The sequence below is a fragment of the Lycium barbarum genome, chromosome 5 (genome assembly GCF_019175385.1).
Source record: "Lycium barbarum isolate Lr01 chromosome 5, ASM1917538v2, whole genome shotgun sequence".
NCBI classification, from domain to species: domain Eukaryota; kingdom Viridiplantae; phylum Streptophyta; class Magnoliopsida; order Solanales; family Solanaceae; genus Lycium; species Lycium barbarum.
In genome coordinates, this window is record NC_083341.1 from 89,111,587 (window position 1) to 89,137,425 (window position 25,839).

The 25,839-nt window shown below is 36.1% G+C and overlaps 1 pseudogene; it reads left to right on the top strand.

Moving 5' to 3' along the window:
* Positions 1–4,398: 4,398 nt before the first annotated feature.
* LOC132639561 (uncharacterized) lies at positions 4,399–6,250 on the top strand (annotated as a pseudogene).
* The last annotated feature ends 19,589 nt before the right edge of the window (positions 6,251–25,839 follow it).

Below are 25,839 nucleotides of genomic sequence, written 5' to 3' on the forward strand. Positions count from 1 at the left end.
AATTTTGTAGTCCTCACATAATTTATTTTTTTTAATCCATTTTATCCCTAATTGAAGTTTTAATTATCTTGTAAATTCTCACCCAATTTGGTAAATAGTAAGGACTTTTTTATATGCTATTAAAAATGATGATGTCATGGAAAGCTCATAGTGGCCCACAAACAAGACTCATACATATTTGAGCCTTTCTTTTAAGTGTAAATATAGGCTTAATTATTGAATTAAAATATTATTCTTATAATATTATTTTATTATTTACTATCATTTATCATTTGCTATTTTAAATTCTTATTTGTTTGATGAACCATAAATTTTATTTTGTTTTATTTTCTCCTATAATTTGTGTTGTACGTGCTTGCAAACATAAGTAATTAACAAAGATTTCACTTAAGATAGAATTAAGTTTAAAATTAAAAGAATGAACACAAATAACTTATATCATTGTTAAATATTTTTTAAATGTATCAAAAATGTAAAGTATATTCCTTCCATCTCAATCAAAAAGTGAACCAGAAGTACGGTTTAATTAATCTAATTTTACTTGAGCACACTTTTAACATAAAATTTACCTAATAATTGACTATATTAAAAGAGGAACTATAAAGCATATTTTCATATATATTCTGAAAAGTTGAAGGAAAAAAAACTGTAGTTAAAGAAAATATAATTTGATCGCCAAATAGTAATAATACTAAACAATTGCAAAAAGTATATTTTAACTTTTTTATTATTAAAATATTTTGCAAAATACAACATAGGAAATATTTTATATAATTTAGGATAAAATAGTTAAGTCCAACATAAAAAGGTTATTACAATGTAGATTCTATAAAAAGGTTCATTAAATTAAGAAAAAGGAAAAATGGTTATTTTTTAACATGCATATTTTGGAAGGAAAAAGAAAGCTTAAAATAAGAATAAATTAATTTCATTGACTTTTTAGCATTTTTGATATGGTTTAATTTGAAACAACATCTACAAAAGTATCTTGCAATACCAAGGCTTTTAATTATTTATTTTTATTTTGAGAAAATATTCAAATGCCCCCTCAATGTATACTCGGATTAATTATGACGCACTCAACCTTTGCGGGCGACCTATTACCTCTGACCTTATTTTTTCTGTATTTTTGTACCCTTTTTCGGCTGATGTAGCACAAAAAAAAATTAGATGACCAGTTGCACACTCTCCGCCACATCGGCACCACGTCAGGGCCACGTTGCACTTTCTACTTTTAAATTTTATATTATTTTCCTTTCTTTTTTTCATTTTATTTTTCTTTTATTAATTATATTTACACTAATTAACCTCTAATTAACCATTAAACCTTCCATTAATTTTATCTTCTTCTTCTTCTTCTTCATTTCAAGAAATCAATCAACCTATTTTCTACCTCCATTAACACACACACACACACATTCAATTTCATCATAAATCATAAATATCTTTTCAAGAAATCAACAAACCCATATTCTTCCCCCATTAACACATACATTCAATTTCATCATCAATCATACATATCTTTTCAAGAAATTAACCAACTCATTTTCTTTCTCCATTAACACACACATTCAACCCATTTTCTTCCTCCATTAGCACACACACATTCAATTTCATCATCAATCACACATATCTTTTCAAGAAATCAACCAACTCGTTTTCTTCCTCCATTAACACACACACATTGAACCCATTTTCTTCCTCTATTAATACACATACATTTAATTTCATCATCAATCATACATTTCTTTTCAAGAAATCAACCTATTTGCGTTCAAGAATTTCTCTTCCATGGGGCTGCTTCTTCTTTTTTCTTAAAAAACACCAACGTCCGTCGACGGTGGTGGGGCAGTGACTGCTCGTCGGTGGTGGTGGTGGCGCGGGAGGGAGAGAAAGAGATGAAGGAAGGGGGGAGGGGTTATTGGTGCAGTGGTGCAAGCAGTGGAGAGAATGAGATAAAGAAAGGGGGGTCGATGGGGCAATGGCCGCTCGCCGGAAATGAAGTCCGCCGGCGGCGGCTCTTGATGAAAGAAGAGAGGGAGGGAGTAAAAAGTAAAAAATGAGATAGAAAAAAAAAGGAAAAATTAATTAAAAATACATATATTTATGAAAAGATATATTAAAAATAAAATTTTAATACTTGTTTAATAAAATTTAGAAAGTTCCAATGTGGCACTGACGTGGCGCCGATGTAGCGGAGAGTGTACAAGACTCTCCCTTGTGCAACTGGTCATCTAATTTTTTTTGTGTCACGTCAGCCGAAAAAGGGTACAAAAATACAGAAAAAATAAGGCCAGGGGGTAATAGGTCGCCCCCAAAGGTTGGGTGCATTATAATTAATCCGAGTATACGTTGAGGGGGAATTTGACTATTTTCTCTTTTATTTATAAGTTAACTTTATTGATTTCATCATACAACAATATTGTAGCATTAAATATTTTAACATTAATTAAATACTATAATATCTTTTTACAAAGAAATTTAAGTTAGCTAATATGGGTTCAATTCAAAGAAATAAATGAAATTAATTTGACATATGAAAAGCTCAATTTGGATCACATTTGTTTGATTTTTATTTTTAAAAAGTCTAAATAAATGAAGAAAAATATTTTTCTTTAACTTTCAGATACCTTTTTGTACTTTAATATTTTAAAATTCTTTAGAAAAAATGTCAAACTGATATTACAAAATAAAGAAGTAAGAGTAGAAAAAAATAAAAAATATCTACAAATTTAATTTTTGACCTCGATTTGGGTCTAAGCTTAGCACAGGAAAAATGACACTAGTATATATATATATAGAGTTACGAGTAAATAATAAGGGAAAATGGCATTTTTCGTCCATGTGTTATTGCCTAATGGCAATTTTGGTCCCTATGATATTTGACTCTGCGCATTTAACCTTGAATTAACTAAAGTGGGCGATTTTAGTCTAAAAACTGACCGAGGTACAGTGCAAACAGACCGTCTATTACTGCAAAGGGCAGTTCTAGAATTACAGCAACAATACTTGATAAAAACCTAATTACACCAAATTTTAGAAGTTTTTCCACCGCATCCTTGCCTCGAAATCATATGCAACCCTCCTCTCTTCTTCCATTGATGCAGAGTAATGGTTTTATCCATGGATCATTGAGTAACTTTGTAGTTTTTGGATGATTACAACTTCTGTTTTCAGTTGTGTTTCCTCTTACGTGGGAACAAAATTCAGAAACTCATCCTAGGGCACAGAAGCTACTCACTGCACCTGTTGAAAAAAAAATATATTACAATGGAATTGCGCCATAAAAGTGGGCTAAAATTGACACCAACATGTGAGTACTCCATTGAGTTAATAAGACTATAACCCTGATATTGATTGATGAACGAAAAGATTAAATCTTTGATGATGTGGCAATCAAGGCATAAATACAGACTTACTATATAAATATCCATTATAGCTTTTCAGAAAGTCATGTGTATGTGTGTATATTAATATACATGTATTGCTATTACTTAATCTACACACTATTAAAGATATTTTAGTCTTCAGTACTAGAGTGATACAAAAACAATCTCAGGAAACTGAAACGAAAAGCAAAACTACAAACCAGCACGCAGATGCACCACACTAGTATTAGTCTTCAGTCATAGTCATATTCAAACTATAAACGAAGATGTTTATATCCATACTCAGAATTCGTATGATTACTTACAATTTTTGTATTGGTGCTATATATTAGAATGACACAATTAAATATTTATTTTCCCTCACAATAAATAAAAGTGAAAATCTTAATGTAAACATAATTAAATTGGAAAGTAATCACAAAAAATCATACAAGACAGGTAAACAACACCCCTTCTTTAAGAACTTAAGTTGCATAATGGCTTCATAATTCAAATTCAATTATATTCTAAACTCACAAGACTGGTTACTTTTTTTTGTTTGTTGAATTTGTATGCTTTATTCACAATTTTTGTGTTGGTGATATTTATTATACTGACATAAAGATCATACTTTTTCTTTTTCTCACAACAGAAGAAGATCCAGAAATGTACACCCTTAATTTGAATTATAAAGGTCGGTGGGTGTTTGGGCCGGAGATGAACTATGTTAGTGGACAAATAGCCTACTATGATTACTGTAAGGGAGGTGAAAATTCTATCATTCAACTGAGACAATGCATAAAAAAGTTGAAAGTCAATGATAGAAAAGTGAAATTTTGGTTTAAGTTTGGGTCTCATTTTGAAACAAGCATAAGACTTTTATCAACTGATATAGATATATATAATCTTATCTACAAAATACCTAACAATAGAGAGGTGGATATATTTGTTGAGCACACAAATGAAGACCAATGGACCTATGATGTGGTTAATATTAAGGGTGCTCAGCTTCAGAGTGAAGAAGGCTTGGTAGATGTGGACGTAATAGAGGAAAGTGATGCCACAAGTGAAGAATGTGAGTCATTCCATGACTCTGATTATTCCTTGGACGAAGATGACATGATTTTCGATAAAGTCACTGACTCTACTGCAGAGTGGATTGGAGTTGATGGGAGAACCAGAGATAACCAATTTAAAGGAAAAACTATTGAGTTTGGAGTTGCCCCCGACATGGCTAAGATTCCTAGTGACACTTAAGAAGATGATTATGCTACATCAGATGATGAACTAATAAGTTTGCATGGAGATTCAGATGATGAAAATTCACAAAAATCCATTGTTTTTAATGCAAGAAGAGATCTGGAGGATTCAAAATTTGAGTTTGTGCTTAATATGATTTTTAGTAATACTAAGGAGTTCAAATAGGCAGTTGAAATGCATGCTGTGATGAAGAAAAGAGACATCAAGTTTAAGAAGAATGAAAGCAGGAGGGTGAGGGCAGTTTGTAAAGCATCAAGCTGCAAATGGTTCTTACACGCATCAAAGGCTAATGAAGATGAACCTTTCAAGATCAAGACAATAGGTCCTGATCATTCATGTGGTAATCAAAGAGAAAACAAAACTATTGACTCAGGTTTTTTGGCTAAGAAGTATGTAGAAGAGTTTAGAATTAATCCAAGTTGGGGTGTGAAAGAATTTCAAGCTCATGTGATGAGGAATCATAGTTGCACACTCAGTAGGCATCAATCTTATAGGGGAAAAAGGAAGGCATTAAATCTTATTACAGGGACTAAAGAAGAGCAATTTGATATGTTATGGGACTACCGTGCAGAGCTACGGAAGAGTAACCTACGCCACTACATGCATTTTGAAGTTGGATGATAATCTAATAACAATGGTCAAAAATAGAAAAAAGGTTTTTAAGACTCTATGTGTGCTTTGCAGCTTGCAAACATGGATTCTTAGCTGGATGTTGACCTATAATAGGGGTTGATCGATGCCATTTGAAAGGGTACCAAAAGGGAGGGCAACTATTGACTGCAGTAGGCATTGATGCAAACAACATCATGTATCCTATTGCATTTGCAATAGTGAAAGGTGAAATGAAGGAAACATGGAGTAGGTTTCTTACACTTCTTGATGAGGACCTCGGAATCTCACAAAACTCTTTTGCTTGGACTTTCATTTCTGATAAAAAAAAAGGTTTAATTCCAGCATTTAATAAGACAATTTCGGATGTTGTACATAGGTTTTGCGTGAGGCATCTGCACGAAAATTTCAAAACAGAAGGTTTTGGAGGACAAGCATTGAAAGATGTCCTATGGAAAGCTGCTAGGGCAACTATAGAACCTGAATTTTCCAAGCATATGGAGGAAATGTCACAAATAGATATAGAAGCACCTAAATGGTTCATCAATAAGCCTCCCATTCACTTGTCAAGAGATTTTTTCTCTTCTTTCACAAAGTGTGATATGTTATTGAACAATATGTGCGAATCATTCAATAGTGTACTTCTTCATGCTAGAGACCAACAGATTCTGACGATGCTTGAATCAATTATGATATATATGATGTCAAGACTTCAGAAGAACAGAGATAGCATGATGAAGCATTGCCATACAATCTGTCCATGAATCTTATTGAAGCTAGAGCAAAATAAGGATAAGGCTACTGAATGTATCGCCACTAAATCTGATCAGTTTCACTACCAAATTGAGGACATTTATCTTAGATTGTTCTCTGTTGATCTAAAGCAGAAAACATGTTCATGTAGGAGATGGGATCTAACAGGGATACCTTGTGCACATGCTATTGCAGCTATATGGGTTAAGAAGGACGAACCTAAAATGTATGTTCATGAATGCTACACAGTTGAGCAATAAATGAGGAGTTATTCTCCATCAATTTTGCTAATTAATAGCTCCGAGCAATGGCCTAAAACAAGGGCAGAACGACCATTGCCACCCATATATAAATCTCAGCCAGGTAGACCTAAAAAATCGAGAAAGAGAGGAAATGATGAGACAACTCAAAAAGAATCAGATCCTAGAAAGGGTACCCCTTTAAAAGCATCAAGAAAGGGCAGAAAAAAGAGATGTAGATCATGTGGGAAAACAGGGCATAATAGTAGAAAATGCCCTATTCGTATGAAAATCAACCAATATGAAGTTCAACAACAACAAGTTCATCAGGAAGTCAGAAAAGAAGGCCCTTCTATACCTAGTAATGCAACAGAAGTAAGTTGTCAAAATAACTTGGTTCTGTTTAATCTGCAAAACAAGAGTAACAGTAAGTACTCTTGGTATGTACAACTATTCCCTTAAACATATGTATCGTTATTCCATTAAACAGTTTCCAATAATAAAAATGTGGTTTCGTGGTAGGTTTTAAACATTCTTACTGAGAGCATGGTGTCGGTGCAATCCAATTCCTCATTTGTGGCCAAACAAATTGTAATTACCTTTCTTTTTGTCTACTCATGGTGTATGTATCAAACCTTACTAGCTAGCTTATTTTCTTCTATGTGTTGTAGACCAGTCAACTTAACCAGCCAAGGGCACAACCTCAACAACCACTGAGGAGTTCTGCATTCATTTTAGAGGAAGTTGGTGAGCATTCTGGAGAAGGTACAAGGCCACACTTCATCCAGAGAATGGGAAAACAATACGTCCCACTGTCAAGTTTACAAGAAGCGCTTTCTCAAAATAGAAAGAGAGAGGGAAGTGGAGCACATGCTAAGAAGAAAGCTATTTCTTAAGTAAAAGTCGATAAATCTAATGACAATGTGCATGAGTTCAGATTTATTTATTTCTTGATGACTTTGAAGTTATTCATGCTTTGGTGACACGCAAATGTTTTTTTCTCTTTTAAAACCACATGCAACTTAAATAATTTCCTTCGATTCTTGATTTTAGCTTTTTGCATTTGACTATAGTAGATCACACGTACCAGCCCACAGCTTTTTACAACAAAAAGATGGCTATGTTTCTTAGCACTTTTGGAATCTGGAAGACGCAAATAAATTGAAAAGTACTTCGCAGTATGCAGGTGTTATGTTAAACATCTTGTCGTTAACTTAGAGAAAAGGTGTTAGAGGTAACAAGCAAGTAACTGACTAACCAATACTGCGGTGATTCTAAAATTTAACCTACATATTTCTGGAATTGATTCTAACATGGACACGACTGTTAAATTCACCTAGTTATTTTTTAACTCCTCCAGTTCTACTATGATTAGAACTTGCCTCATCCATTCAACCAAAAGTCGCCAAAATGTTCTTAAATAACAATGTAAATTTAATAGCTCAACCATAGCCTCTCCATTTCTCTTTTGAAAAAAACAGCAAAAAGCCACAAAGAACTTTGCTTGGACAATGAAGAAAATGTAATATGCAAGCAACAACTGTTTTAAAAGACCGAAGGTGACATCCAAGCACAGTATCAATATGTAACTACTAGCCATGGGAGATAAACACATGTGAAAAAACAGATAAAATTCATATTGAAACCACCATAGAAGGAAACAGAAAATGATGATGAAGATATAAAAAAATAATCCACAAACAAATGCCATCAACAGTAGTTATCCATTAAAAGTAATGGAAAACAACAACAACAACAACAACAAAAACAATAACACATTAATCTAGAAAACATGAGGTGAGAATACTTACTGTTTCTCCTGACTCGAGCACATCAGCAACTCGCCTCCTCATCTTTCTTAGTTGTTTTGATGTAATGTCTTGAATCACATCTTCATTTGATATTTTGATAGCATTCTTCCTAATGCATCAAAATAGCCTTATTCTCTCTGTATTCAGATTAAAAGGCTCTATTGCAATCTCATCATCAATGAATGTTTCATTTTCCTGCAACTAGTGACATTCCATTCATATCCATTATTTACACCAGAAAGAAATATAAACAGCCAAGAAATACAAAGTTCAAAGCAATTAGAATATGCAAAATTTGAAATCAATGATAATCAAAAGTGCTTTAGTCTGTCTTATAAGTAGAACCAAAAAACAAATAACAATATGATTCCACGAATTTAATGTGACTGCCACGAAAGTTCACCATTTTGTTTCCTTGGTCTTTGTTTCTAGAGTATAAAGAGTTGAAATATAAAATTCTATAGGTATGTACTAGTGGACACCATTTTGCTTATGTTACAACTTAGGAAACATAATTAACAATCAAGATTAATATGATTTTCAACTGTACAAATCTGTAAGCTCTTTTGTGAAAAAGTTACCCATATCTAAGCTGCTCTAGCTACAAATGCAGCACAAATCATGCCAAGCCCCAAAATGTTTATATTTATCCTAATATCACTTTCTTATCAAGAGATATGAACTAAAATGAGACCTACAAAAAACTAATCACAAGCAAACAACTATAAAATATATTGGACGGAACTAACCTCATATTCCACTTCTGCCTGTGATATGTCAGCTACTTCACCTTCATTTTCTTCATCAAGGAGCTCCGCTATTATTTGATTCCGCCGTACCGAACGCTCTTTGGTTGCGAGCCGAGGATCTCTCCACTCACTAGGCTTATCTTCATGTCCGTCAATTGTGTTATCGCGCTGCTTTACCTTCTTACCCTTTGGAAATCTTACATGCTTCTGCCAGTAGGTTGCGGAAGAAAGCAACTTATAAATGCAAACATCGATAAAATCCCACCAAATGAAATCATTGTGAATCCAGCAAAAGAGGTTGTGATAGAGCATGTCATTCAAAATCATATTAAGGATGTTCCAAAGCTCAAAATTTCAAAGCTTAAAATTTTTTGTACTCTCTGTAACTCTACATATCCGAAAGGATACGGAAAGAGCATCAGAGGGAGTGTCACTGCAATTTTGAAAGGATGTCATATATATACATATAGCGGTACAACTACACCCATCAAACCCACCAAACTAGAGCTTTTAAGCACACACCATTTGTATTAAAAAAAAAAAAAACATCAGATATGCAAGTCTATTACTTGAATTGAGCTTAAACGAAAATTAGTGAAAATATAGAGTTCAAGGACAAAAACAGCTTGACCGAATCGGTAAAGAAAGATCAAAGATCTTGGCTCCTATCTCGAGCTGAAGAAGAACTGAGGAGAGAAACTGAAACTTTGACCCAGTCGAAGAAAAAAAGTTCTCCAATATGAGCTCCACCATGAATTTCTTCTTAGAATTTCATCAATTTTATTTGAGCTCTAAATTTGATTCAAGAGAGAGAAAGGGATAAAGAGAGGAAGAGAGAAGGAAGCACACTTCATCAAATTGGGAAAGTAAGTTTGCTTTGTTAATCTGTAATAAATTATGACACTAGCACGTGAATCTATGATAAATTAATGACCAAATCCAGAAATTAAAAATGCTAAGCTAAAAGAAATATGTAAATGACAGAACTGCCTTTCACGGTAATAGACAGTCTGTTTGCACTGTTAACCTCAATCAGTTTTTAGACTAAAATCACCAACTTTAGTTAATTCAAGCTTAAATGAGCACATTCAAATATCACAGGGATTAAAATTGCTATTAGGCAATAACACAAGGATGAAAAATGCCATTTTCCCAAATAATAATTAGTAGTTCTATTCTTTTCAAATTACTAAGTACATTTTGGGGAAAGAAAGAAAGAAAAACACAAGCCCTGAACGTGTTGTAGAGGGGTTGATGGGAGTAACATTGATGTGGAGATACTCATGTCATTTATTAAAGATCTAGTTGAGTTCTTGAAAGATGATAAGGATGTTATTTTCTTCAAACAGTGCTTAGAGCAGTCTAATGCTATTCAATCACATTCTCTTTCTCAGTACCAGGTCTTTCAAGATTCCATTCAAGGTGGGTTCTTGTTTTTTGCCTTTTCAATTGTATGACTTGATAGGAGCTATGCAATCAAGCTTTTCTCGATATAAATCCTAGTTCAAATGTTCATCACTTGATCAAACAAGGATTTGACCATGCTCCTCTTCATCTAATTTGTGATGATGTGTCACAGTCCATAAGGAAACCATTTAAATTTTTGAACTTTTGGACTAATTATTAATCTTTCAGGGATATTGTAAGAGAGATTGGAAAGAAAATTTTGTGGGTAATCCTTTCAATGTTTACCATCACAAAATAAAGAAGGTAAAGAAATCTCTAGTCCATTGGAGCAAAGACACTATGGAAATATTTTCCAGCAGATTGGTACAATTGAGGATATAATAAAGATAAATGAGTTACAGTTTGAATTGGCACCAACACCAATAAACAGAGAGAAACTTCACAAAGAACAGGCTGAGCTTAGTAGGTACTTATATTTGGATGAGGAATATTGGAAGTAGAAAGCAGGGATGAGATGGTTCAAGAATGGGGATAAAAATACTAAGTTTTTTTCACTCTTATGTCAAAGGAAAGAGGAAAAAGCTAGTAGTATAGCGGATTCAGAATAGAGATTGGCTTACCTCAGCTGAAGATATGGGCAATGAAGTTGTGAGGTTCAATATGGATCAATTTCAAGAAGACACTGTAACCAACAAATTTTCGAGTCTTAGAAAAATAAATAATCAAAACAGGAAAAATGAGTAACAAAATGTAGTATTTGATTTCAAGAATGTTGAGTGTTACAATCTCTATATAATCCTCTGATTCTCCAACAATAATGTAAATTATGTTGAAACTTTGAATTTGATTTAGATTCAAGGACTTCAGCAGCTTGATCTTGAATCTTCGTATTTGAATTTGGACTTAGATTATTTGCCACGAACAAGTAACTTGATCTTGAACGTCTTGATATTTGTCTTCGTTTTTTAATCTTGAACTTGATTGCTTGGATGCTTGAACTTCTAGCTTGTAGAGAAATACGTAGACTTTGATCCACGAGCTCTCTTCTTGCTTCTTGTTCTTAATTCCTCCTGCTTTGTGAGTTATGAGGACCCCTATTTATTGTTTTAGGGAAGGTGTAGCTTTGTGATTTGATTGAGAGCATGTCATCCGTACACTTGACATGATTTCATTGGCCCATTAATTTGACTTGGATTGCCACCTCACTTGACATGTGGCATGGGTCTGAATTTTAAGATGGGCTTGGACCTTGGGCTATTAAAGTGGGCTCATTATTTGGAGCCCAACTAAATGGACTAGCCCAATGTATTTAGGATTAGATGAATAATCCAATCATTTTTTTTTCCCCACCCATTTAGGAGGAATCCAATCATATTAGCCACATTATTTGAACTATTTTCTTGAATTTAATATAGTCCAAATTAATTTATGAGTTTATATCTAATAAAATTTAAATGACTACAAATGCCCCTACATTAAGATTTGTTAAATATTCTTTTTTGGATTTCTAAGACTAGACTTGAAGTAACATTTTTTTATTGACCCGATAGAGACTTTCAGATATTAGTGCACCTTAATTTGCACCTTGCAGTCAACGTTTTGTCCTTCTAGTGACCTCATTCTTTGCCTTAGAAATGCATTGCAATTCATACCAAGTTGACTTAGTTATCATATTCATTATTTAAAAATAAATGTAAAACTCTAGAGCATTTGCTCAATGTATATAGTATCAGTACACCTCATTAAGTCATACCTTAAAAAGAGTCATAGGTATGCACTGCTTTACTCCCAAAATATAGGAATAAAAGCTCACACTTTTTCAAATTTTGTCATCCAAGTTGAGGTGTCCAACTAGGAATCAAATAGTGGAGGTTTAATCCAGCTAGGGTACGTAAGAGTTAACCATCGCCCTTCCGCTTCTATAAATAGCAGTTGTCCTTTGAAATTATTTATCGAAAAAAAATAATCTGAGCAATTGTGGAGAAGGAAAAAAAAACACACCAGTAGTCAGTAGACGTGTTTCTGGTAAGTTTTTCTTTTGAAAATCCTTTCTGAATTGCTGCTTTCCAAGTATGTCAGGCACCTTTGTTTTTATCCCATGATAGTCATTCAAAGTATTTGGCATGTTCAGTACATTTTTTTTTATATATATATATTAAACCAATTCCACAGACTCCATTGTCTATGGCCATTGAGGAGTTTGACATTGACCCCTACCTTCTTAATAACACATTCACATATATACATGGGAGGAGGGCTACGCCATGTCTCCCTCTTTTACATATGTGAGGACTAAGCTCTCTTACTACTTGCCCCTATGAGCTAGGAGAACACTACTAATTAGATTAACCTCCAATTAGTTATGTTCTCATTACAGCAGCACCTCATGGGACATCATAACTATAATACAAAAACAACCTACTCATTTTACATAGGACTTGCAACACATTCCTTATGAAGGTGCTACCAATAGTCCAGCAAAAAATGACTAACTTTTTGTCCAAAAAATCTTGTTCCCTTCTTTGTATTTGACTAATATCTTCCTTCTTCTTCTGCTTGCTACTCCTCCTCTTACTTTTCTGATTGTACTTCATCTTCTTCCTGTAATTCTGATTCTGAAATTTGCTAGTTGAGCCTTATCCATCCTTACTGCCTCTCTAGCCTTCCTTGGAATTTCCTGCATTGAGTTATACATGTTAGCTATCAAACTAAAATGTGCCTTACTACCAAATTTAACTAATGAATCTGCTGATGTGTTTGCTTCTCTGAAACAGTGTTTCACTTTGATGTCTCTTTTGTCAATGATCCTTTTCATATCTTCAACTTCCTTCAAGAATTCCCAAGGGATGCCATATGAACCATCTAGCCATTTAACCACCAGCATTGAGTCGACTTCCATTATACCATTGTTGATATCCTTATGATCAAACCAATTGACACCAAAGCTTGCAGTCTGAATTTCAGCACTGTTATTAGAGCAAAAATTAACTGCTTTGGCAAAGGCCATAATGATGTCTCCTCTAGAGTTTCTGGCAATTCCTCCAATTCTTGCTTTCTTGTTGTGAACCATCTTGCTACCATCAGTGTTCATCTTGTTACACCTCTCATTTTCATCGTAGGAAAACTTATGGTTTCCTAGTTGGGTATGCCTTTGGAATAGAGACTCGTGCCCGAGTTTTGGAGAAAGCAAGTGTTTTACCCCATGTACAAAGGTACCAACAGGTATTCCTGGTAATTTACAGGATTAGAAGGTGAACGAACCGAATCGGCGCAACCCGAACTGATTCAGGAAAATCTGCAGACACCAGTCATCGTCGACCGGCCGTCGACATGTCGACAAACCGTCGTTGTGTGGCGTCGTTATGTTTCCGCAGCCTTGAATCTGTAGGAGCAGGTCGACGGAGCAAGTCGACGAGTCGTCAACCCGCTCGTCGAACGTCACCGCTAGAACTTTTTAGTTCCAAGTATAAATATATGATCCCACGACTTTATTTCTAATTTTCTATCTTCCAATCAGACAAAACCCTAGTATATCTACTCCCAACATTTTCCATCATTATAGTGGAGATTTGGTAAGGTCCGAGCCCCGTAAACACAAGCTTGTGAAGAAGAAGGTTGTTTCTAGGGTTTCTTCAAAGTTGTGAAGCTTAAGAAGTTGGAGTTGAAGTTTATCCTTGGAATCTTAGACCCCTCAAGGTATGTAAATGATTTCTATCCTTGTATTTAAGTTAATTATCAAGAGTTTTAGTGGTTTTAAGTGACGAGAGGATACATATGGAAGTGGTAAATGGATTAAGGGTAAGATAGTGACTTGGGGCTATTTTAAGAGATGATTGGGAATGGATTTAAGTATATTCTGATATGCAAGTGTTGTCATTGTTGTTGTGGATATTGTGGCTGATGTTGAATGGAATGGAAAGTTGAAGAATTGTAAGTTTACAAGGGAAATGTTGTTCATAATTCGTTAAGGTCTATTTGTATTTAAAAATGGTTAGTAAACGAGGTAAATAATCTAATTGAGGCCTACATTATCTTGATTGTAGACTTACAAGTTCAAGGAGTAGAAGTTGGACGATTGGATATATTCTAAGGTATGTTAAGGCTACCCCTTTCTTTCTTTGTGCATGATCCTATCATATGATATTCTGGTTTATTCACCGTCAGAGGCTGAGCATGTAGAGCATCAATGAGCCGTGCTTAGAGTTCTTCAAATGAGAGAGCTATATGCGAAGTTTTCCAAGTGTGAGTTCTGGTTGAACTCTGTGGCTTTTCTGGGTCACATTATTTCTGATGAAGGCATTAGGGTAGATGCCTGTTGCTTCCTAACGCACACGCAAGTATACGCGGTCATACAAGTAATATAGGATTTTTAAGTCCAGATATCGATCCCACAGAGACTTATAATTAACTATTTATCAAATTAAACTAATGTTAATTATCTAAACAAGAAATAAAATCCAAATTATATTTGTAAACTAATTAAAAATAAAAGAAAACAAATAATGAACTTCAACCAAGAAAGAGAAAATTTTTATCGGAGAAGAGATAGATCTAGGGCTATGACCACTAACAATCCAGTTGAGTTTTCAAATTGTTCTACCTATAAGTTACTAGTTGATCGGTTAATTGTAACTTTATGATATTCTCTCGAACTACTCATAAGACTGTAGATGCTACTATAACGCCTATATCTCTTTGGTCGTCAGAGGCAACAAGAACGCATTTATTTCTTCGTATTCAACTAAGTAGGGCTAGAGGGTATATCTCTATCCTCAGTAGCGAAACGATTAGATCGAACAAACTCTATTTATTCTTATTACGTACATGAATTCCCTTTCTCAAGTCCAATTCCTGCACCACAGATAGTGTTCAATTAGTGATCAAGTAATCAAACAATTAAGCACAAGAATAAATAAGCAACCCAAAAGATGGAAATCTAATAGATAGAAACGATAATCAAACGTCAACTTTCATGTTTGTGTCAAAGCCCTAGAGCTAAAGAGTTTAGCTCCACATAGATATGGAGGAAAAATAACAAATCATCCTAATACAAATGTAAAACTAACTATTACAGAGAAAAGAAGAAAAAACCCTGTAACTATGGCCTCCACGACAGCGCCAAGCTCTCTCTAGGTCTAAAGTTCCGAACTAAGGGTTTCAAGTCATCCGAAGTTATGTAAAAACCCTGTAGAATAGGTATTTATAGGATACTAAAAAGCCTGGATTTTTAAAAACCAATTCCAAGTCGGACTGGGACGTTAATGACTTGCGGCAGCTTCACGGTGCAAGTGCACTGCTACGTCCGTTCTTTTGCTTCTTCTAATCCCTTCACGTGGACACTTCATTATTTGTCTTAAATATAGTGTATAAGGAATCCTTCTCCAATTCTACGTAGATCAATGTGTATAAGAAATCCATTATGCTATCAAACTCCAATTACAACAATCAGCTGCACAATGCAAACTCTCATGAAATTAATCCCAATTGTGATGCCACGTAGATAGAGTGATAAAATGCCTCCTTTCTTCATTAGCAATAACACATCATGATAACTATCACAATTTATTTTTATTCCCTTTTCTGTTTTAACTTCACGCCTTTTTGTTCAATGTTTGCTCCAAAATCTTCATCTTCACACCGTTTATTCCTACACAGTAAAAATATAATATTAAGCACAAACCATAATAACTAATACTCAAAAGACAATTAAAAGTACTAATATGTGAGGCAACAATGACTAAATATATGCAATTTTAGGCCGAACATCAATGCCCAAAAGATTGAAGCTGTAAAGAGCAGGCCAAGGCCCACAACACCAATGGAGATACGTAGTTTCTTGGGTCTAGCTGGTTATTATAGAAGGTTCGTAGAAGGATTTTCTTCTCTTTTGGCCCCATTGACCAAGCTGACTCAGAAATCAATCAAGTTCCAGTGGACAGATGCATGTGAGTGGAGTTTTCAGATATTGAAGGACAAGTTGACCTCAGCACCAGTCTTGACTCTCCCAAAAGGAACAGATGGATATGTGATATATTGTGATGCTTCGGGTATTGGTTTGGGATGTGTATTGATGCAGCTCGGTAAGGTTGTTGCTTATGCATCTAGGCAGTTGAAGAAGCATGAAAAGAATTATCCCACTCATGATCTGGAGTTGGCTGCGGTGATCCATGCTTTGAAATTGTGGAGACATTATTTATACGGTGCCCATATTGATATCTATACTGATCACAAGAGCCTCCAGTATATCTTTAAGCAGAAGGACTTGAATTTACGTCAGAGGCGATTGCTAGAGTTACTAAAGGATTATGATGTTGACATTCTGTACCATCCTCGGAAGGCGAATGTAGTAGCCGATGCTCTTAGTCGTAAATCCATGGATAGTTTAACCGATGTGCAGCCAGAGAAAAGAGAGATAGTCCGTGAAGTTAGCCGATTAGCTAGCCTTGGAGTTCGACTGATAGACTCGAGTGATACGGGGGTTATAGTTAAGGATACAGCGATGTCATCTTTGGTGGCAGAGATAAAGGAGCGTCAGTACAAGGATCCTATTCTAATCCATTATCGAGATACAACTCCTCAAAAAGAAAAGACACCTTTCGTGATTACAGGAGATGGAGTACTCAGATATCGGGGTAGACCGTGTGTTCCTAATGTTGCAGGCATCCGTCAGCAGGTTATGGGGGAAGCCCATTATTCTCGCTATTCTATCCATCTAGGCACAACCAAGATGTATCATGATCTCAAGGAAGTGTATTGGTAGGATGGCATGAAGAGAGATATAGCGGGATTTGTTATTCAGTGTCCGAATTATCAGCAAGTTAAAATAGAGCATCAGAAGCCTGGAGGTCTATTACAGGCTATGGAGATTCCAATATGGAAATGGGAGGTAATTAATATGGATTTCATTACAGGTTTACCCCGTACACAGCGAAAGCATGATTCAATATTGGGCATAGTTGATAGGCTTACAAAGTCAGCTCATTTCTTACCTGTCAAAACTATATATTCGGCTGAAGATTATGCGAAGCTCTACCTTAAAGAGATTGTACGACTCCACGGTATCCCTACAGCCATTATCTTAGATAGAAGGGCACAGTTCACAGCTAATTTCTACAGATCTTTTCAAGATGGATTGGGGACTCAAGTGAGACTTAGTACTGCATTTCATCCGCAAACATATGGACAAACGGAGCGTACTATACAGACACTTGAAAATATGTTGAGAGCTTGTGTACTTGATTTTTAAGGCAGTTGGTATGACCATTTGCCTCTTATTGAATTTGCTTACAATAACAGTTTCCATTCCAGAATTTAAATGGCTCCTTATGAGGCTTTGTATGGACGAAGATGTAGATTCCCTATAGGATGGTTTGATGTTGGAGAAAATCAGTTAGTTGGCCCAGCTTTTATACAGCAAGAAGTTGGCAAAGTAAAAGTAATTCAAGAAAGATTGCTAGCAGCTCAGAGTAGACAGAAATCCTATGCAGATAATCGACGATGCAAGTTGGAATTTGAAGTAGGCGATTGGGTTTTCCTGAAGGTTTCACCTATGAAGGGAGTGATGAGGTTCGGCAAGAAGGGTAAGTTGAGCCCTCGATATATTGGGCCATACAAGATCATTCGTACCGTGGGTAAGGTGGCCTATGAGCTAGCATTGCCTTCTGAATTTGAGTATGTACATCCAGTATTCATGTGTCTATGCTTCGTAAATACATCGGAGATTCTTCAAGAGTCGTACTAGTAGATGATATCCAGGTGACCGAGCAGTTATCATCCGAAGAGGTTCCAGTGGCTATATTGGACAGACAGGTTCATCGTTTGCAAACCAAGAATGTAGCTTCCATTAAAGTTCTATGGAGAAATAAGAATGTTGAGGAAGTGACTTGGGAAGCGGAAGAGGCAATGAAGATTAAGTACCCGTATTTTTTTCCAGCAGTACAGGGGTTCAGTTTGAGGCATCATCTCCCCCAAGTATTATTCCATTTTTAGTTATCGTGACTAGTCGTGTGAGGCCATGGTATTGTATGTTATAGTATGTGGCCTTGTGTGGCATTATTCTGGGTCATTGTGTGCAGGTTGGGTTGGTATAATTACAAGGGAAACTCTGCTGAAATTTCTATAGCTCATGATTTGTTTGAACATTCGAGGACGAATGTTCCTAAGGGGGGTAGAATGTTACACCTCTCGTTTTAATCATAGGAGAACTTACGGTTTCCTAGTTGGGTATGCCTTTAGAATAGAGACCCGTGCTCGAGTTTTGGAGACAGCAAGTGTCTTACCCCGTGTACAAAGTGTCACGACCCGTCTAGGGGCCGTGACGAGTACCCGATACTTGTACCGAGCACCCCTTGTCTATCGTTTTACCTTTACCTCTTAGCAAGCCATGTAAACAGAGCCATTTTTTTTTTTTGAACATTAACATTAGCAGCGTCATTCTGAACATAGACTAATAAACTTCGTTATCACTTATACATCAACATTAACATGCCAAAACACCATATATCTAACTGTACTTAACTGACTGTACATAACTGTCTACGAGCCTCTAGACGTAGTACACTTATACATAGAAAGGGCTGAGTACTGCCGTGCCCGAATATATATACACAAAATAGTATCAAGGAAGTGAGGCTCCGGAATAACTGGAGCACTGTCAACACTGCTGGTAGAGCTTCTAAGTATCAAATCCGCCTGTCTGCTGACCTGCGCGGCATGAAACGCAGCGTCCACAAGAAGGGACGTCAGTACGAATAGTGTACTGAGTATGTAAGGCATGAATAGTAATATACAGAAAATATGAATCATGTATAATGACATAAGAGAGTTACAACACATGTCCTGGGATAGAAACATAACCTGTATATATATATACCCTTGGCAGGTGCTATGCGTACTTAGCTTTCCTTTAAGAATCTTTCCTTGTTCATATACATATACATATAAAATAGGACATCTCATATTGCCGAGGCGTCGGCAGCCGATCCATTTAACCATAAATATACACATCCCGCGTCCGGGACGATATCATATCATGTAATGCCAACTGATCAGGTGGATATGCGTTCATAACGCTCTGCCCTTACCTCCATTTCCCCCGTATACATATGCATATATCATGTACATATATCAACGTCTATAGCTCTCTAGCTCTTTTATCATATACATATACGTGTGTCATGTAGGTACATCAGCGTCTATAGCGCTCTGGTGCTTTTATCATATACATATACGTGTGTCATGTAGGTACATCAGCGTCTATAGCGCTCTAGCTCTTTCGTCATGTGCATATTTTAAAAATATATACGCATATCCTACATACATTTACATGTCTTATATGCATTTATGTATCCTATAAACATATATCTCATATGCACGCAGGAGAGCCCAAAGAAGCATCATGTAGTCATCGGAGTGACGTAAAGTCGGTAACCTCCGATTACATTATAGAATACTCGTGATCGCTTTGTCTCACCTTGAAGGAACGAGTATTTTAAGGTGAGACTATCAACGGGGAATAATATTAAAGTAAACGTAGAATGAAATCGGGGCATCATAGATGACAGTTCATAGACTTTGAAATCTTTTAGAAAATAAAGTCATAGCTAGGAAATATAAATAATATTCAAAAATTAGTTTATCATTTTCATGTTTACATAAGATACTTAGCTTAGTCATCTTAGTCATAGAGTCGTTCCGGTAGTACGTATCATAGGCATATTCTCTTATCTAACATCATTGTTATCATTATCGTCATGGAAGTGCTCTCGTTAGAGGAGTCATAGTATTTATCATTTGGTAACGAAATCGGGATCAAAGGTTCCCTTTGGATTCACTTCAAGTAAGTCAAGCAAGACTGTAAGGAAAAATCCGAGAGTAGCGGGCCCACCTCGGGCCGGATGGGGTGACGTATATGATTTACATATATTACGTGTCATGTCATTACTTGTGAGGGTCCTAGGGTAATCGGGTCCCACTTATGCAAGTTCTAGGGGTTTAAGAGGTCTTTCCATCATTTGCACACTTTCTAGTTCAATTCTATTGAACAAAAAGTGGAAAACTTTAGGTGCGGATTCCGGGGAACCGAGTTGTCCCCGAGGCTCGTACCCAACTTATTTCAACTAAGACATGCCATAGAAAGAAGGTTGAAGCCTTACATACCTCTTTCCGCTTCTTTTGCTATTCCGAATTCACGTTGCAATCTCGTCAAAATCTGCAAATTGGTCACATTTACCCAAACATTCATTAGGGTACTTAGAGTTAGAATCTTAAGGAACCACTTGGCTACCGAAATTTCGGCAGTACTTCCTCTGTAAATATACCATCCTCAACATTCAACATAGCCAAATTCTCATCAATCACAATCCGGGAATTCAAACCCGGCCAAACTTTTAACATAATTCAACAATCACACTAAATATTCACATATTCCATTCAAGGTGCATTCCAACACTTCAATTAACATTCTACCTCCTTCAATACTCTCCAATTCCAATGAAACAACAATAACCTTATAATACATATATTCCAACAACATCATAGTAATACCATTACATGTCTTCCATACAAAAACATTATTTTCAATTTACACAAACTTCCAATTGCCAATACTTCACCAAACTTATCAAGTCTTTATTTGCGATATAACATCTACAACACAACGATTAAGATATTAATTACAACTCGCTCATTATTCTTTCACAACTCACCAATATACACGACTATACATCAAGTATACACGGCCACATATACCATGCACACTCACACGGCTCCAACATGTATACACCACTACAATCTCTCCAAACTCAATCAACTTCCATTTTCCATATATCATTCACAACAATAACAACTAAACACTAATTAAAATAATTGAAGCATGACTCCTACACACATATATATATACACGTCCATATACTATATTTCTCTCCTTCATGAATTTCATCCATTTTAGCATACTACAACACATATAAACCATATATAACACATAAAACAAGATCAAAACTCACCTTTCTTCTTCAACTTCTCACTTGACTACAACTTGACAACTTGTATGATTTTGAATTTTTCTTGCTCCAACAACAACTCCACCTTGTTAATCACCCTTTACTTGGTAGAAAATGATTTTTGGAGAATTTTTGCAAAATTTTCTTGTGAAAATTGCTCTTGGCCGAAATGGCCTTAAGTTTTTCTCCTCTCTCTCTTGTTCTTGCTTTTCTTGAAATTTCTAGAACATTATGTGGAATAAGATGACTTAGTCATCTTATTTATTGACCAAATTTTATTTAATATGGGCTTGGGCCATAACCATGGCCGGTTGGGCCTCACAAATGTTGGGCCTTATTATTTTTTTTTGATTTTTTTGGGCCAACTCGGTTTGGTCCCGAGTTGGGCCTAGCCCACTGACCTTTCGACCTTAAAACGTTCATATCTCCTTGTACCGAAGTCACCTGGGCACCCACGACCTATGGTTGGAAAGCTAATTCAATTATCTACAACTTCTATATCTTGATACTTTTCCAAATTCCAAACTTATAATACCGTTTTTGCCCCTTGAAGTCAGATCACCCGAAAACGTTTTCTTAAAAATATTCGTTTGGAGGACTTCCACTTTGATTTGGCCCAAGGGTCCTTCTTGAGTTGTGTTTAACTTCTCATATGTGATTCATATGAATTTTCAGATGTCCCAAAAAAATCTCGATGTGTGGGTCCCACCTCAACAATTAATCTGACGTTCAAAAATACGGGATATAACACAAAGGTACCAGCAGGTATTCCTGTTATTTTACAGGAATAGAAGTTGAACGAACCGAATCGCCGAAACCTGAAGTGATTCAGGAAAATCTGCAGACACCAGTCACCGTCGACGGGCCGTCGACATGTTGACATACCAACATTGTGCGGTGTTGTTATGTTTCCTCAGCCTTGAATCTGCAGGAGCAGGTCGACGAAGCAAGTCGATGGGTCGTCGACCCGCTCGTCGAACCGCACCACTGGAACTTTTTAGTTCCAAGTATAAATATATGATCCCACAACTTTATTTCTCATTTTCTCTCTTCCAATCATACAAAACCCTAGTATATCTACTCTCAAGATTTTCCATCATTATAATGGAGATTTGGTAAGGTCCGAGCCCCATAAACCCGAGCGTGTGAAGCAGAAGGTTGTTTCTAGGGTTTCTTCAAAGTTGTAAAGCTTAGGAAGTTGGATTTGAAGTTGATTCTTGGAATCTTAGACCCCTCATGGTATGTAAATGATTTCTATCCTTGTATTTAAGTTAATTATCAAGAGTTTTAGTGGTTTTAAGTGAAGAGAGGATACTTACGGAAGGGGTAAAGGGATGAAGGGTAAGATAGTGACTTGGGGCTATTTTAAGAGATGATTACGAATGGATTTGAGTATATTTTGATATGTAAGTATTGTCATTGTTGTTTTGGATATTGTGGTTGATCTTGGATGGAATGGGAAGTTGAAGGGTTGTAAGCTTACAAGGGAAATGTTGTCCATAATTCGTTAAGCTCTATTTGATTTAAAAATGGTTAGTAAACAAGGTAAATAGCCTAATTAAGGCTACGTTATCTTCATTGTAGACTTACAAGTTCGAGGAGTAGATGTTGGACGATTAGATATATTCTAAGGTATGTTAAGGCTACCCCTTTCTTTCTTTTTGCATGATCATATGATATGAGCCAACAAGTGAGTAATCGAGCTTCCATATTACTCTACTCTTAGAAGCATCAGGAGAACTTCAGTCTTCTAGATTCCTATACCGACAGGTGGTCCAGCTCAGTAGGACCTCTATATCCAGCAGTGGTCAGCGCGCTCCATTTGATCCGGAGCTCCAGTCAGTTTTGGTATGCCACCCTTTTGAGATGTATATGTATATGGGTATGACGGGGCCCTGTCCTATTCTTTCTACAGCTTTATTCCAATAGAGGTCTATAGACAGTTGTACGTATTAGTCAGATGATGTAGCCTTGTCGGCTTTTATTCTTTTGTGTACAGTATATGTAGCAGCCTAGCCGGCTCGCACTATTCATTCAGCATGTATATGTATATACTGATTGTACAGAGTTTATGATGTCACCCCCATTTATGAGATTAGTTTGAGTCACTTATGGGCCCTTGATGTTCAGTAAAGTTCAGATATGTGTAAAGGGGTGTTTGGTGGCTAGAGGTCAGACACTCATCACGACTCATCGGTTTGTGTCGTGACACATCTTGATGACTTTTTCTAGAGGTTTGTTCCAAAAAACAGGTAGGCTACTTAAGACAGCTGTATGAGCTTCCATGCTGCTGCATATCGTGCTCCAATTATCTCTTAAGTCAATCTTGTAACCTTTTTTAATCAAGATACACTTCATATGCTGAGCCACTTCATAGCAAATCTTAGCCTTAGAGTACTTCTTGTTTCCATACTTTACAGAGCGCCAAGCTTTCCACAATTCCCAACAGATAAGGACAGGTATGCACTGGTATGCCACTCTTAGCATAGAGTTCTTAGTGTGAAAGTTCCACCATGTTAAAAATCTTGCTCGAATGGTTTGATTCTACATAATGATGCCCAGAGACTGACCAAAGAATCTCTAGACCTTCATAGCTAAATCCCCTTCAATGAATACATGGAGAATAGTTTCCTCCTTAGGATGATTACAGCAAATGCACATAGGATTAGAATTATTAGAGAAATTCTTAATTCTACCATACATAGGCATCTTATTCTTGATAATTCTCCAGCTGATAAAAGCCATTTTAAAAGAGTTTTCTTTATTCCATATGCACTTCTATATAGGAGATTCAGGCATTCTCTTCCTCAGGGCATGGAAGGCACTGGCACAAGTGAACTTTCCTGATGGATTATCAGTCCAGATGGCCTGGTCCATCTTTTTCCTTTGCCCAATATCCACCTTCTGAATGACATCACATATATCTGGTGGAACCAGTTTTGATATATACTCCATGTCCCAGTTGTCTCCTTGTAGGCATTCTGTTACCATAAGAGTATTAGGATTAGAATGGAGATAAATAGCTAGAGGAACAAGAACTGTCCGATTGTCCCACCAAAAGGAGATTTTTGCTTCATTAATCCTCCATAAAATGTGAGGTTCAGTGTCAGCTTTAATTCTCAGAAGTTCTTTCCAAATGAAAGATTGATAACCTTGAACATTTCTTGCAACTATATGACCTCTTTGGCAGTATTTTACCATCATGAACTGAGACCATAGGTTATTTTCTACTCTCAGCCTCTGCCATCTTTTAGAGGCAAATACTTTATAGATGTGCTCTATGCTTTTGAAACCTGTACCTCCCTCAGATTGAGGGTAACACATATTTGCCTAGGAACTCCAATGATGCCTCTTTGTGTTGTCACTTTGTCCCTAGAAAAAATCTTCAAAATACCTTTCAAGTTACTTTATTATCCCTTTAAGATGGGACATTGCTGCTAGAGTATGAAGGATCTGGGACTAGAGTACATGCTTAATAATGATTTCTCTTCCTCCAGATGAGAGAATGTTACCATGCCATCCTTGAGCATTGTTCATGACACTTTTAGCAATATCAGCAAAATAGGATAATCTCTTCCTTCTAGGAAAAATAGGACATCCCAAATACTTCATAGGAAAAAACTGATGTTTGTACCCAGTGATCCTACTAATCATCCTTCTTCTATTCTCATGTGAATGAGTTGTAGTTAATAGAACACTTTTGTCAATATTGATCTCTTGACCAGATACCCTCTCAAACTGCTTTAGAATTCTAGTGATCATTTTGATGGTTCTCTTGTTTCCAGATGAGAAAATTACTGTCATCTGCATAACATAGATGATTGATTAAAGACCCTTTCTGTTGCATAGTGCAACCAACGTACCTTTCCTCGTTGTGTAGATTATTCAATGCCTTGGACAAAGTCTCAGCTGCCAATACAAAAAGTCCAGGTGACAAAGGGTAACCTTGCTTAAGACCTCTGGTAGAATGAAAGAAACCATGTCTCACACCATTGATCATGACTGAGTACCAAACCTCAGAAATGAGTCTATGAATGACATCAATAAAAATTTCAGAAAAAACCATTTTCTTATAGCAGCTTTGAGAAATAGCCAAGAAACTTTGTCATAGGCCTTGGCCATGTCTAGTTTCATAACTATATTCCCATATTTGTTATTCTTCTTGATGGCCTGGACTAATTCTTGAGTAAGTAACACATTATCTGTTATCAGTCTGCCTTTAATTAACCCAGTCTGATTATGAGAAATCAGTTTAGGTAACAGGTTAGTCAGTCAGTTGGAAATAATTTTAGAAATTACCTTATTTGAGAAGTTACTCAAACTAATAGGTCTCATCTGAGAGAAACTACTGGGAGAGTCCACCTTAGGTAATAAGATCAGGCAGGTATGGGTAAAAAACTTGGTGAGTTTTCCCCCTCTGAAGAAATCCCTTACCATATTATGGACATCATCTTTGATAATCTCCCAAGTAGCTTGATAAAATCTTCCATTAAAACCATTAGGCCCAAGGGCACTGTCAGGATCCAAGAAAATAATAGCTTGGTAGGTTTCCTCCATACTAGGGATAGCCACAAGATTCTTATTATCCTCATTAGTCACCTGTTTCTCAATATTATCCAGGATCTTGAATTCAGTGAACTGAT